Here is a 15,340-nt window from a genome sequence, read left to right on the forward strand (position 1 = left end):
TATGCTTCCCTCACACTCTAGCCCCCAACCAAAAGGCTGGCCAGAGATGGAAGAGCAGGATCCCCCCGCCACAAGGAAGCTGCCTGGTGTCAGGTGGCATTTCCAAGGCGAGGTACAAAAGTAGTATCCTGGAAGTTTGCCAAAAAGTGACATCTGAGGGGTACACAAAATAAATTTTCTCTTTTTTTCCATAGGTAGGCGTATAAGCAAACATAGAGACTTTACACACCAAACTTCCTAGGTATTCCTGCTAGAGTAAGGTCTGTATATTTTTAAACATAGATTTAAACATATGATTTAAAGAAAAAGATGAAGTAAATAATGGTACAGATGACATATAAGTAAAGCAAAAAACCAAAAACCAAACAAAACCAACTGTAAATACTGGTCTATGAGAGAGAGGTGTAAACCTTAAATCAGAATCTTTGGGTTTGAGTTATTTTATGAGCTGTGTGGCCTTAGTAAGATTCTTCAGTTCTCAGACTCAGTTTCCTCATCTGCAGAATGGGAAGGGTCATTGTAAAGATGCATCTTCACTGTAGATGCTGCGCCGTGCTCTGTTTAGATCCATAGGGAAGTGGATCAGGGAGTCCCCTGGTCAAGCGTTTCTTGCTGCAACTCTCAGGCAGGGAGTGGGAAAGGCATTTTTGGATGAGAAAGACCGTGGAAGGGCTAGGTTTGGAGCTAGGAGTTCCCTGGGCTGGATTCTGCTCAGGACCTACCCCAGACTGCTGGGCCTCCCAAGTAACATGGTACACATCTGTTTAACTGGACATGAGTCTTAATGGCCAAAATTACCTGTAACATTAGCTTCTTTCACAGCTGTGCCCTCTGCTGGGGCTGGTGCCGGTTCTGAAGCCAGGTCCTGATGGGGTAGGCTGTCAGCGGGCCCGAAAGCTCAGCACAGGGTCTTGGACAGAGGGCAAGGTGCAAGGGCTGGGAACTCACATGTTGGTTCCATGACTTCTCAGCTTGCTCTTCCCAGGATGGTCCTAGCCTCTTGTCCCAGCCACTCCAATTTCTCCCTGAGGAAGACTTCTCTGGTTAAAAGTGTTGGAAAAGCTTCATTTTCCTGAACTCACTTCAGGTCCTGGAAGGCAGGGTCTCTGCCCTCATTCCTATTATAACCCCCAACCACAGAGGTGGTGAGGTGCAACCAGGGGGACTGCTCAGCATCTCCTAAGTTTTTTATTTTTTAATTTTTTTTGAGATGGAATCTTGCTCTGTCGCCCAGGCTGGAGTGCAGTGGCTGGATCTCAGCTCACTGCAAGCTCCGCCTCCTGGGTTTAAGCCATTCTTCTGTCTCAGCCTCCCGAGTAGCTGGGACTACAGGTGCCCGCCACCACGCCCAGCTAGTTTTTTGTATTTTTTTAGTAGAGACGGGGTTTCACCGTGTTAGCCAGGATGGTCTCGATCTCCTGACCTCGTGATCCGCCCGTCTCGGCCGGGCGCAGTGACTCAAGCCTGTAATCTCCTAGGTTTTATGGTGACTGGAGGGACAGGAGGCATGAGATGAATTTTGAGGAAGTGGTGACCATCATTGGGGGTGTGTTTTTACCGTGAACTTCTCTTCATTGAATAACATAAGAAAATAAAAATGGCCAAAAGAAAGTAAGAAAGAAGAGATAAATGAGACCCATCAGTTATTAGGGAAATGCAAATTAAAATAAAAAGTACAATTAGGGAATGGAGGGTGGGAAGAGGGAGAGCAGCAGGAAAAGTAACTAGTGGATCCTAGGCCGAAAAGCTGGGTGATGAATGACCTGGACAATCAACCCCCACGACACATGTTTACCTGGGTAACTAACCTGCACATCCTGCACATGTACTCCCGAACTTAAAAGTTCCAAAAAAGTTACATACATGTGTTCACCTGTAAGATTACAAATAATTTTAAAGTTTAATCATTTCAATATTGTGTAATGTGGGAAAATGCACATTTTCTTTTTCCAGTGGAAGTATGATGTGAGAACATTTGGCAATATTTACAAAAATTAATAATGCGCATGGGGATCCTCCTTGACCCCCCAGCAATTCCACCTCTAGTTATCACTATCTACCCCCAGGAAAGTCCTTGTACATGAACCAAGGACACTTGGCACAAAGATGTTCATGGCAGCATTGTTTAGCCAGCAATTGGAAACAACCTAACTTTTTCTCCAGAGTTCAAAAATGCACGGTCCTGTGGTAGCCATTATCTCCTCCAGGTTGATTTCATTTCTCCGGTCCCCTGTGGTCAGCATGAACGCTCAGTGATGACTAAGGGATGGGACTCAATGCACATATTTGGAAATCTCTCTAAGACTTACTGTTTGGTGAAAATAATCAGTACACAGAAAGATCCAGTATGAAATAAACTATACAGGAGCGACAACATACAACATACAATCAAAACTATAGAACAAAACCATAGCAATATAATGTATTCCTAAAAGTACACAGATACACAAAACTCTGTAGAAAAAGGCCAGGAAGGGATTCCTCCAAATACTAGTAGTTACCTCTGGCATAGGGTGTGAGCCTGCGGGAGGTGGTTAAGAAGATATTGAGCTTTATATCAACTGAAAATGATTTTTACAAATGAATGTTTTCTTGTGCTATTTATGAAATTAAAAGTGAATTTATTAATGGAATTGAAGGAAAGACATGTGGAGGTGTGCTATTTTCTGTCAACTTGTGTGTTTGTCCACATTCTCTATAAGAAAAATTTAAAATTAAAAAAATACAATTGGTATTATACAAGCGATGATCTCACTGAGATATGGCTCCTTCTAAGAGGTTCTTTTGATGTGCCCAGCTCTTCCCCAAGGTGAACTTGGCTGACTTTGGCCCTCTGTACCATGGGCAGAGACTGATGGTCTCATTCACTGAATAAAGAAATGAATGGATGGATAGATGGATAGTTCCACTGAAGCAAAGCAAGATCTTGTCCCTTGATGACCCATTTCTGGTATTTCTGGAGGCTTCAAGGGGTGCTGTGACCTCTTTGGGCCCAGTAGAAGATGTGGCTTACATTCTTCTTCAGGACTAGAGAGGTGAGTATCTTGGGATGGTAGGTATTTCTGACAGAGAAAAAAACTTTGCCAACAGACAACAATAAACAGGAAACATGTTTCATATGACTTGAACAATAAAAATCACCATTTGTACAGTCTGCAAAATGGGAAGAATATGGAATGTATCCTGTTCCCAACCCCATCTGCAACATGAGATTCCTGGATAGCAGCCCAAGCTATTCCTTCATCAGGGCTCTGGGCTAAGTCCTGGCATGTGGAAGTGTTTTCAGGGATGGTTTCTAGACGACTAAACAGGCTGAGCAAACGGACTTGATGTGAAGAGTCCCGGAGAGGATCCATGTGTCTAAAATCCACCCTAGAGCAAGACTGGGAGCCCATCCACATTCTTTGCCACTCTCCACTTGGGTTCAGGGCAGACAGAAATCAACCACAATGTTCGCCTTTCCCACGGAAGCATTACTTGGCCTTAGACTCTTGTCCCATAGATAGCTCCAGGGCAGCTATATTAACTGATAAGGTTTAACGTGGTAATTAAAATGTATTTGCCGTTCCTGCCTGATGGTATCAGTGAGAATCACCTTTCTCAACATCCAGTGTTTGAAAATGAAAATGGGAGGAAGATGGGAAGGGTGTGTGTAGTTGTCTGTGTGTGTCAGGGTGGTGATGGAGACATGAGGTTGGAGAAGAGAGAGGTGGGGGACAGATGCAGAAAGAGGAGTACAGGCTGCTGAAGGCACATTTTGGGTGCATGCTGAAGGCACACACGTTCAATTATAGATCAGTCACTTGTAGGGGCTATAAGAGAGACGGAGGTTCTTGCTGAGTATTCCGTCTTGGAATCTCTGAAGTCTCAGGTTGTAGGGAGAGGCAAATGTCCTCAGAACACCCCTGCAGGGTCTGCAGAAATCTCTTTGTCTTCAGGCCCTTTGTGATTGTCATATGTTCTAAACATCTCAACATACCTGAGTCAGACAATTCAAATCAACTGCGAACTGAAATCACCAGTCTTGCCAAAGATGTGGGTTTCATGAAGCAGATGAAAGCAATATTGCAGGACTACTTGGAATAGTTCTCAAAGCCAGCGTTCAAGGAAGACCTGGCCATGGTAGAGTAGTTGGCAAATGAAAAAGATGAAAATCATCAGGGATAATGGCACAGTAACTGCATGACAAGAGGATGGGTTGAATATCAAGATCTTGAGAGTTTCTTGAGAAAATGAATGAAACTCTCTGATAATTTCACGAAATGACCTTTCTAAGTAATCTTGCTACCAAAGCCAAACATCAAACTGTCATATTGATTTATCACATAATTATATAGGAATTATAAATGGAGGCCAGGAATTATTCCTTGCTGGTTCTCAAAATTAGCACATAGTTGTGATGGTAACTAAAATGTGCTTAAAAATCAGATAAATGTATTTTGAAGTAATTTTCTATTCATTTATCAAGTTGAAATCTAAGTCAAACCCTTTTTCACTACTAACATGATATTTTGTTCATAACTTGTTTATTTATTTATTTATTTTTGAGATGGAGTCTTGCTCTGTCACCCAGGCTGGAGTATAGTGGTGTGATCTTGGCTCATTGCAACCTCTGCCTCCTGGGTTCAAGCGATCCTCCCGCCTCAGCCTCCCAACACTGGGATTACAAGTGTGTACCACCACACCTGGCTAATTACTATTATTATTTTTTATGGAGAGTTGGGACTTCACCATGTTGGCCAGGCTGGTCTTAAACTCCTGACCTCAAGTGATTCACCCGCCTTGGCCTCTCAGTGTTGGGATTACAGGCATGAACCACCACGCTTGGCCTCTAATCATTTTTTTTTTACAATTTTAAAAAATAACCTTGAATTTTAAGTAGTTTGAGCTTTGTGATTTTAAGTAGAGGCACAGGTAGCACATTTCTGCTGTTTCAGTGCCTAACCCCGTCCATGGAGAAAGAATCAAGGAAGTTCTCTTGAGGAACTGATATTTGAACAAGCTTGGACACAGGAGGAGAAGTTTGCCCAACAATGGACAAGATGAGGGAGAGGCAGGACTGACAGAGCGTGCAGCATGGGACTGCACAGGAGCCTGAATGAGCCAGGTGCATCTGGGGGGCAGTCATGAGGCTGGCATTGTGGCGTCATTGAGGACAAATGACAAAGGGCAGAGCAAGAAGTTGTAGAAATCGACTGGAGACAGATCACAGAAGCCCATGGGGGCCATTGTGAGAAGTTAGGACTTCATCATGGGGAGAGTTTACAGCAGAGAAATGACGAGATGAGGATCAGCTTTTGGAACCATTCCTCCAGGAGGCGCGGAGAAGCCCAGTGCAACAGTCTGGAGTTCTCCAGTAGTGAGGAGGCAACACTGTGCGACAGCCACCCTGCTCAGTCCAGCAGTAACTCACCTAAACCTCATTGCAACCCTAGGAGGAACACAGAGAGGTTAAAGAACTTGCCCAAGGTCACACAGCTAGCCAATTACAGAGTCGGGCTTCAGACTCAGGCTCGAGTCCTCACCTAGCACATCATGTGGCCTCTGTTTTGCTCTATGTGCATGCTACAAGCTGCCTGTCTTAACTTTTCAAAATGTAAATGAACTTACTTCTTTTTTTTTCCTGAGATGAAGTCTCGCTTTGTCACCCACGCTGGAGTGCAGTGGCACGATGTCGGGTCACTGCAATCTCCACCCCTGGGTTCCAGCAGTTCTCCTGCCTCAGCCCCTGTAGTAGCTGGGACTACAAGCATGCGCTATCACGCCCAGCTAATTTTTGTATTTTTAGTAGAGATGGGGTTTTGCCATGTTGGCCAGGCTGGTCTCGAACTCCTGACCTCAGGGGATCTGCCCGCCTCAGCCTCCATGCCTGGCACAATGCACAATGAAGCAATGAACTTACTTCTTTATTTAGATATGCTTACTTGAAAAGATAGCTTTATATTATTACTATAAAACGAAAAAGCAACTTATTTTCTTCCTTTTTTTTGAGACAGAGTCTCACTCTGTCACCCAAGCTGGAGTGCATTGGCACAATCTCAGCCCACTGCAGCCTCGACCTCCTGGGCTCAAGTAATCCTCTCACCTCGGCCTCCTGAGTAACTGGGACCACAGGCATGCACCATGACATTGAACTAATTAAAAACTTTTTTTTTTTTTTTTGTAGCGATGAGGCCTCCCTATATTGCCCAGGCTGGTCTTGAACTCCTGGGCTCAAGTCATTGATCCATCTCAGCCTCCCAAAGTCCTGGGATTATAGGCATGAGCCACCATGCACCACCCCAATTTATTTTCTATTACCCATTAAAATAAACATCTAACTGTAATATTAAAATAAAACATTTGCCCATGCTGGAGTCTAATAAGAGAGGTGAAGGTGGGAACAAAGGTGGTGGTAGCTGACAGATAAGAGGGGACACTCTGGACACCCATTTAGGGGGTTTTGGCAAGAGGAGGATGTCGTGGCTGGCTGGCATGTGGCAATGGCCTCCTCAGAATCGCTTGAGGTCTGCATGATTAGTGACACGGTTCACACACCTGGGTGCAGGCTGTGGGCATGACGAGAGGGTCCACAGTGCACATTCAAGTTAAAATTCTAAAGAAAGTGCTTTTGAGAGTTAGGTTACACCTGAGCTAGCGGGGCAGGGTGGGGCAGAGGACTTGGTCACTGACTTCCTGGACGTGATAGAAAGGGCTATGGCTCAGGAAGCATGCAATTAACATCATGGGGACATGGAAATTCCCAGCGAGTGCAGCAGAAGAGCAGAGAGAAGGCTGGGAGGGCTGCTGTCTACCAGGCCCCTGTGCACAAGCCCAGCACAGCCTGAAGCTGGAGCCCTGAGATCCTGAGGAAGGTGACATCAGGGCTGTATCCGCGGTGGCGCAGGACAGGAGGTTGGAGCATTTGTTACTTGACTGCTTTTCAGCACTGAACCAAGGAACAGGAGTCTGTGGCACTGGCTCTGCCAACTCTGCTCCCAGGGCACTGGCCTTTTCCATTTCCCCTTAGCCTATTCCAGCTCCAGGTTAAGCAAGGCCCCTCTCCCCTCCTGTTGTCTTTTGTTTCCGTGGCGGAAAATTTGAAAGCCCAGCGTATTACGTTTCTTTTCTGCACACTGATAAGGCAGAGGAAACATCTGCGACTAGGGACAAAATGTGTGAAAGATGGGGGTGGGGTAGGGGTAGAAGTTTTCTGTCTTAAAAAACGTTTTATCTCCTTGCTGGACACCTCCTTTATTAAAATGAAATTTATAGGTTGAAATGTTCACGTGAACACAGAGGAGACAGAAGGTTTAAATCCAAGAGGAGAGAATTCAAAATGAATAAAAAGGAAATCCTGGAAACGCACACTTCCGGGACTCAGTGCAGACACATTCGTCTCGGTTTCCTATACTTCTCTCGGCCATCACCTCAGAGAAGTCTACCACCTGTGATACACGCCTCAGATTTATGATCGGTTTCCAGGGACCAGCCGAACAACCTCACTGCCTGCCTCTTCATAAATCAGGCGCTGAAAGCAGTTCAGATGCGAATTTGACGGAAGAGGCCCACATCTCAGAGAAAGCAAGCTCTGGAGCCCCCAAGTCTGGCCATTTGCCATTTTGCCTAATCCCAAAGAGGGAGAAGACCTGGCGGAGGATACGATGTGGTGTTTTCTGGAATTAGACCAGGAGTCAGAGACAGCTGCATTTTGTGGCATCCTTCCACCTTGCCCATCATCCCTGTTTGCTGCCGTTCAGGTCCTGGGTGCTGGGAGTGAATCCAAAGGGCCAGGCTGGGGGAAATGGCTCGTGCCTGTAATCTCGGCAATTTGGGAGGTCAGGGTTGGAGGATCACTTGAGCCTGGGAGTTTGAGAGAAGCCTGGGCAACATAGTGAGACCCTGTCCATAAAAAAAGTTTGTAAAATTAGCCAGGCATAATGGCGCACAACTGAGTCCCAGCTACTTGGGAGGTGGAGGTAGGAGGATCTCTGGAGCCCAGGAGTTTGAGGCTGTGGATTGCACCACTGTACTCCAGTGTGGGTGACAAAGCAAGACCCTTTCTCAAAAAAGAAGAAAAAAAAAAAAAGCAAAAGACCAGTAACCAAATGGTGCCAGGCTGGTAGGTGGGCAGGAGCTGCCAGCTTCAGGAGGGGAAATGCCTTGCTTCAAAATAGCCACGAGTACACTCTGTAAGTGGGCCATGTATTGTTTGATGTGTTAGAAGTTTCATCAAACCTCTGGGCATATTTATACAATTAGAGCAGCCGGCAAAAGAAAACAGCACAGTGACAAATTGGGCTCGTGGACTCTGATTAACTTGTTAAGCTAAATAAATTGTGTAGGAAACGTGCCCCGTTTGAATTTATGAAATTGCTTCTCATCTAGATAGATGGCTGCTGGGCCAGTCTGGGGCAGGCAGCTGGTACACTCTCCGGTCGGAATGAGGTGCAAGTCCAGAAGCACAGGGGAAACCATCCCTCTGCTGCAAACAACATGGCAAATGCCTTATACAGTAGCAAGGCAGGGCTGCTGTTTTGTCCAAAGCGTGTAGTGTTGATTTGCTGCAATATTGTCAACTCCTGTTAAGGCAGAAGCCAGGCAGCAAGCTGATGCCTGTCACCCAGAATTTGCTAGTTCTTGGTTTTTAAGAACAAGACAAGTAGCAGAAATATAAGAGAACATCAGGTTTTTAGTTAAAAGCCCTACAGTATCCAGCATGCATCTTGCACATTGTCAGCCATTGAGGATCTAGGAGGGTGGCCCCTGCGCCTTGCAGTATTGAATTCTGTCCAATCCTAGCAAATAGAAGCAATCATTTATCAAGTACTTACTCTGTGCTGAGACAGAGGCTGAAGGCTTTTAAGTCAATTATCTTATTAAGTCCTCACAATGACCCTAGTATTATTCCCATTTTCCAGATGAGAACAGCGAGGGGATCATGGAAGTGTGCAGGGGAGCCAGAAAGAGGCAGCACCAGGATTTGCACCCACGTGAGCCCGGTTCCGGGGTCTGCAACATTAACCTCCCTGCATCAGGGACTCCCAGGGGACCCCTGAGCCTTGTAGGGTCTGAAACATCCTTCTGACTCACCAAAGAGGTCGATTCCATTCCCTCCAGCTTGCTTGTTATTTTATGACAGTGCATTATTTGAAAATTGATATGTACAGGGATTGCCCCTTCATCTGGCGCAACCCAGAAAATTGGATTAATCCATTCACCTTATGCCTTGACCATTCCAATGCTTAAGAGGAGATGGTATTTACAGCATGTCAGTGCCACAAGTAATAGCAACGGCGACCCTTGCAGCACTCGTGCGATTTATGTGGCCCCGTTTGAAGTATTTGCCTGTATCAACTCATTTGATCTTATCATCGACCCTAGGAGACAGGAACTTCTTTTTAAAAAGTCCGTTTTTCAGATGAGGAAACAAAAGCACTGGAGGTTAAATAAATGCTGAAGGTCACACCATGGCATGGGGACCCACCGAGCCAGAGTCTGGAGTCCACGTCCTGACAACTGTGGATGTGGGTGAGGCCATGGAAGTCCTGTGTTCCCCGCAATAGGGACTGCCTGGTGCACAAAGTCAAGCCCTTCCCTTTCACCTGGGGAGATGGTCCTGCGGGCTGGCATTGGGCTCTGCCCAGTACTCTGGGAAGGAGGCTTATCCTACTTGACACCCAGAGGAACCTGCTTCCAGAGAGCCAGTGATCAGCCGGAGACCCTGTCCTTGCCCAGGTGTGGGTGCTCCTGCTCTGCTGGAGGAAGCTGGGAGGCTTTGGCTCCTGCCCCTTGGTGAGCGTGGCTGGAAGACCCGTTCTTGTCAAGGAGTATGTGACGCTAGAAGCCCACCTGGAAGACCAGGAGCCCGGCCAGGAGCATGAGGGCAACGGGAACACACGAAGTTGTGCTTCTTCACAGGGCTGTGGACCCAGCTCCAGGGAACCAGGTGTCTCCAGGGTATGGTAGAACTGGTTCCTTGGTCACAAGCTGTGGGCCTGTCTTCTTGGGTAACATAGGATGGAAGAAGTGAGATACTTTTCTTGCAGAATGACAGACCTAGGCCTGCTCGGGCAGGGGCACATGTGGTGAGTTGTAAAAGACTGATCTGAAGTGGAGGTAGGGCCCAATTTTCCCTAGAAACAGAGAGCCAGGAAAGAAAGGTGACTGACCTTCTTTTAGAGTAGAGAAAGACTGCGCTCTGGGATGTCATCATTTTCTTTTTTCCTTTTCTTTTCTTTCCTTTCTTTCCCTTTCCTTGCCTTTCCCTTTCTTTTCTCCTTCCTTCTTTTTCTTTCTTTCTTTCCTTCTTCCTTCTTTCCTCTTCCTTTCTTTCTCTTTCTTTCTTTCTCCTTCCTTCCTTCCTTCCTTCCTTCCTTCCTTCCTTCCTTCCTTCCTTCCTTCCTTCCTTCCTTCCTTCCTTCCTTCTTTCTTTCTTTCTTTCTTTCTTTCTTTCTTTCTTTCTTTCTTTCTTTCTTTCTTTCTTTCTTTCTTTCTTTCTTTCTTTCTTTCTTTCTTTCTTCAGGGTCTCACCTAGGCTGGAGTGCAGTGGCACAATCTCGGCTCATTGCAAGTTCTGCCTCCTGGGTTCAAGCGATTCTGCTGCCTTGCCCTCCAGAGTACTTGGGATTACAGGCACCTGCCACCACACCCAGCTAATCTGTATTTTTAGTAGAGACGGGGTTTCACCATGTTGGCCAGGCTGTTCTCTAATTCCTGACCTCAAGTGATCTACCTGCCTCAGCCTCCCAAAGTACTGGATTACAGGTATGAGCCACCGTTCCCCGCCTGAGGTCATCATTTTCGTTGGTGATCTAGGACTTTAGCAGGTCGTTCATTCACTCACTTACCCACTCATTCAGCCCGTATGGAGCAGGCACTCTCTAATGCACTGGGACGCAGCAATGAATAGAACAGATGCGGCCTCTCAGGAACGAATGATCCAGGCGACAGGGAGGCGGTTACAGCAGCACATCAACAAGGGCAAAATGTGTTCATCTGCCATGAGAACTGGAGAGGAGAGCAACCCAGTGCTTTGGGAGCCGTAGGGCAAAAAACCCTGGTCAGCAAAGTCAGAAAAGGCTTCCCCAGGAAGGGGAGACTGGGACTGAAACCTGAAGCATGAGAAGAGTTCACCAGACAAGGAAACGACAGGAAGAGGACATTCCCGGCAGAGGGAACCGCAAGTGCAAAGGATCCACAGCAGAAGAGAGCATTGCAGACATGAAGGACTAAGGAGGCGTGAAGATATGAGGGGTGGCTGGAGAACAGAGTCAGGGGTGGGTCTGGAGAGGTCCGCTTTGACCACACTAGGCTGGGTCATGTTGATGATGCCAACACCATGTAAAATGACGGACTTGATCACAAAAGCAATGGGAAGCCATTACATGATTTTAAGCATGTGGGGGTGGGGCGGAGAGTGGACATGTGGGGAGGGTGGTGACCTACCCATTTGTGTTTGGCAAAGATCACAGTGGCCCAACCTCCTTTTTTTATGGCAAAATTTCAAGCAAGGGCTGGATGTTTCCAACACAGAAACTCAAGAGGCTGAGACACTCACTGGGTGTTGCAATCTGGCTTGGAGCCCAGGAGAAGACCCGAGTGCAAAAGAAGTGAATGAGCCAAGCAATGTGGGGAAGACCTCGACTTTTAGGCACAAAAGCTAGCATGGGGGAACGTTTAGTGTGTGGTCACCAGCACCACACTCCGTTGTCTTTGGGCCGGGTTTTGCCATCCTGCAATAACAAAAGTTTATCCTCATGACCTCAGGGCTAGCCAGAAAAGATAAAATTATAGTAAGCATTATTTGTTTTAGAAAATACAATACTGGGCCAGGCGCAGTGGCTCACCCCTATAATCCCAGCACTTTGGGAGGCCGAGGTGGGTGGATCATGAGGTCGGGAGATCGAGACCATCCTGGTCAACATGGTGAAACGCCGTCTCTAGTAAAAATACAAAATTTAGCTGGGCGTGGTGGTGTGTGCCTGCAGTCCCAGCTACTTGGGAGGCTGAGGCAGGATAATCATTTGAACCCAGGAGGTGGAGGCTGCAGTGAGCTGAGATCGTGCGAGTGCGCTCAAGTCTGTGGATAGAGCAAGACTCCACCTCAAAAAAAAAAAAAAAAAAAGAAAAAAAAGAAAAGAAAAAAGGAAAATACAATATTGAACTATTGAACAATAGAGTACGTTGCAGGTGTATTGCCAAACAAAATGGTTAAGATGAAAAAGAAATTGGTGCAAAGAAGGAACACATCCCATAACCTCTGATGAAATGGCCCCTGAGCCAGCCAGATAGCCAAGCCTGCCTGTATGACAAACATCTTATTCACTGATGAGATTTTCAGCTGGCTAAAGGAAGTGAGATGCCCCCATGACATTAGCTGAAAAATGTGGCAGTGGCTTTGGAATCGAAAAGTGGATAGAAACAGGAAAAATTTTAAGGTGCATGAGGGAAAATAAAACCCTAGATTGTCTCAATCAGGCTGTTGGCAGAAATAATAGACATTCAAGGTGCTTCTGAGGAGGGATCAGAAGAAGACACACACACAGAGGAGATGAGGAGGTAAAGATGGAGGCAGAAACGGGAGCGATGCCGTCACAAGCCAAGGAATGCTGGCAGCCACCAGAGCTGGAGGAGCAAGGGAGGGAGGGAAAGCCTCCTATGGAGTGTGACCCTGAAGACACCGTAATTTCACGCTGGGGATACTAATTTTGGGCTTCTGGCTTACCAAACTGTAAGAGAAGAAATTTCTGTCATGTCTAAGCCACAAAGTTTCTGGTAGTTTCCAGTAGCCTCAGGAAACAAATCCATTCTGAGCATCATTTCCTTCCTGTGCCACAAACACCCACAATCTCGCATGGCTGATGTGTTCCCTTTTTAAAAAACATTATTTTTAAAATTTATCTATTTATTTATTTTTATTTACTTGTTTATTATTTTTTTAGAGATAGGGTCTCACTCTGTTGTCCAGGCTGGAGTGCAGTGGTACAATTATAGCTCACTGCAGCCTCTAACTCCTGGACTCAAGTGATCCTCCTGCCTCAGCCTCTTGAGTAACTGGGGCTACCGGCATGTGCCACCACGCCTGGCTAATTTTTACTATTTTTTGTAGAGACAAGGTCTCTCTGTGTTGCCCAGGCTGGCCTTGAATTTCTGGCCTCAAGTAAGATTCCCGCCTCCACCTCTCAAAGTGCTAGGATTATAGGCAAGAGCCATGGAGCCTGACTGGCTGATGCATTCTCATACTCCAGGGCTCCAGACTAAACGACACCTCCTCCGAGTGGCCTCACAGACTTCCCTAACCAGAGTAGGTTAACTCCTGTCAACCTCAGTTGCAGTATTAAGTTAAACCTAAATTCTTTCTTTAGTTTGTGTACTTGTATTTTGCCTGCCTTCCCCCACTAGAGGAGGAGCTGCAGGTGGTCAGGGACTGTGGCATTCTGCTCCCTGCTGCACCCCCAGCACCTAGCAAGCAGACTGGAGGAGAGCGAACACTCCATGGATGTTTGTGGATTGAATAACTGACCTTTCACTATATTCTGAAGGTCAATTGAGAGTTTGACCAGTGTTAATAAGACAAAGTCTTCTAGCTTGCCTTGATCAACAGGTATTGATGGCTATTTAAATTATTATTTTGGATCTTTAGTGTGCCCTAGCCAGTGAGGCTGTTTAATATTCAGTCACTCATTCACTCATTCGATAAATATTTATTTATTTGGGGCTTATCATGTGTGCGGCAGTCTGCTGATGATTCGTAATTGGGCTCTTTTTTTCCCCTGTTGAATTTCAATTGAGAAAGAATAAAGCAATTGCAGCATTTTTTCAAGGCAAAACAAGCCATATAACAACCACAGACCACAAACAACAAAACAGTCTTTCATGAGGCTAATTAGCCCTAAGCCTTAAAAAAATAATAATTGCCAATTCTGGAGTGGTCTTTGAAGGCTTTTTGAGCTGAATAGTAATCAGGAAACTACAGCCTTCACGAAGCAAGCTCTCAGACAAAAACAAGCCACTCTAGAGTTGTGTACTTCTCGTGCCTCTGATTTGGCTGAATTTCCTTCTGATAAGGAAATTTTAAGGACATTGATGGGCAAGGCAAGCACATTTATTGCACACACGAATTCTTTCAACAGACTTCATGATACACAGCCAGTCTCATAATCAGAAGTATTTCTCTCTGTTTAAAACCCAGAAGGGTAGCTGACATCTTTTATCAAAAAGACAGACAATTCTTATCCCTTGACAATTCCAGATTATGGATCTCAGGAGGCTCTCCTTACACTGGTATTTTATCACTGGAATCAGAGAGACTGCTGTTTATTTTCTAAACCTCTGCGTAGTTTTCAAGGTGTTGCCAGCAGGGCCTGGGCTGACAGTGACACGTGTTATTGTCACATTGCTAGATCTGAAAGAAAACAGAAGATAAATAAATATCAGTGTTTTCTTGGATCTCTTTTTGCTATTGTGGGCACCGGAGGCACTGGTATTTGTTAATTCACGTATCTGCTCTGTTTGATGGGGCCATTTTCCCTTTCATCTAATGGGGCACGGGGGAGGGGGAGCACAGGCTGACCGACTGGTATGGACTAGGACAGCCAGTTCCTCCAATTCCTACTCTGGGCGAGGGACAGAGTGTGGAACTCTGGACAAAAAGTTATATGGAGGATGCAGATTCTGGCTGCAGGATCTTGTTCACGAATTACTGGAGCCAGAAACCTAAGACCCATCTCGACTCCCTCATTCCTTCACACTCTGTATCTAATCCATCAGCATGTCTGCCACCTCTACCTTCAAAATATGTCCTGTATAGGCCCTCGTCTCACTATCTGCACTGTGTCCAGCCAAGTCTAAGCTGCAGACATCTCTTGCCTGGATTCCTGCAGCAGCCTCCAAATTGGGTTCATCTCCAAATGTGGTTTGTCTTCTGCACAGCAGACAGAGTGATCTTTCTGAAACTCAAATCCAATCACATCCCTCCCTGGCTTTAAGGAAAAGATTTCAGGTGGCTCACACCTGTAATCCCAACACTTTGGGAGGCTGAGGCGGGTGGATCACGAGGTCAGGAGATCGAGACTATCTTGGCTAACAGGGTGAAACCCCTTCTCTACTAAACACACACACATACACACACACACACACAATGGCCGGGCGTGGTGGTGGGCGCCTGTAGTCCCAGCTACTCGGGAGGCTGAGGCAGGAGAGTGGCGTGAACCCAGGAGGCAGAGCTTGCAGTGAGCTGAGATCAAGCCACTGCACTCCAGCCTGGGCAACAGAGATTCTGTCTCAAAAAAGAAAAAAAAAAAAGAAAAAGAAAAAGAAAAAGATTTCTGTTCCAACCAGAATAAAATACAAACTTCTA

Source organism: Chlorocebus sabaeus, chromosome 5 (genome assembly GCF_047675955.1).
Source record: "Chlorocebus sabaeus isolate Y175 chromosome 5, mChlSab1.0.hap1, whole genome shotgun sequence".
Lineage (NCBI taxonomy): Eukaryota > Metazoa > Chordata > Mammalia > Primates > Cercopithecidae > Chlorocebus > Chlorocebus sabaeus.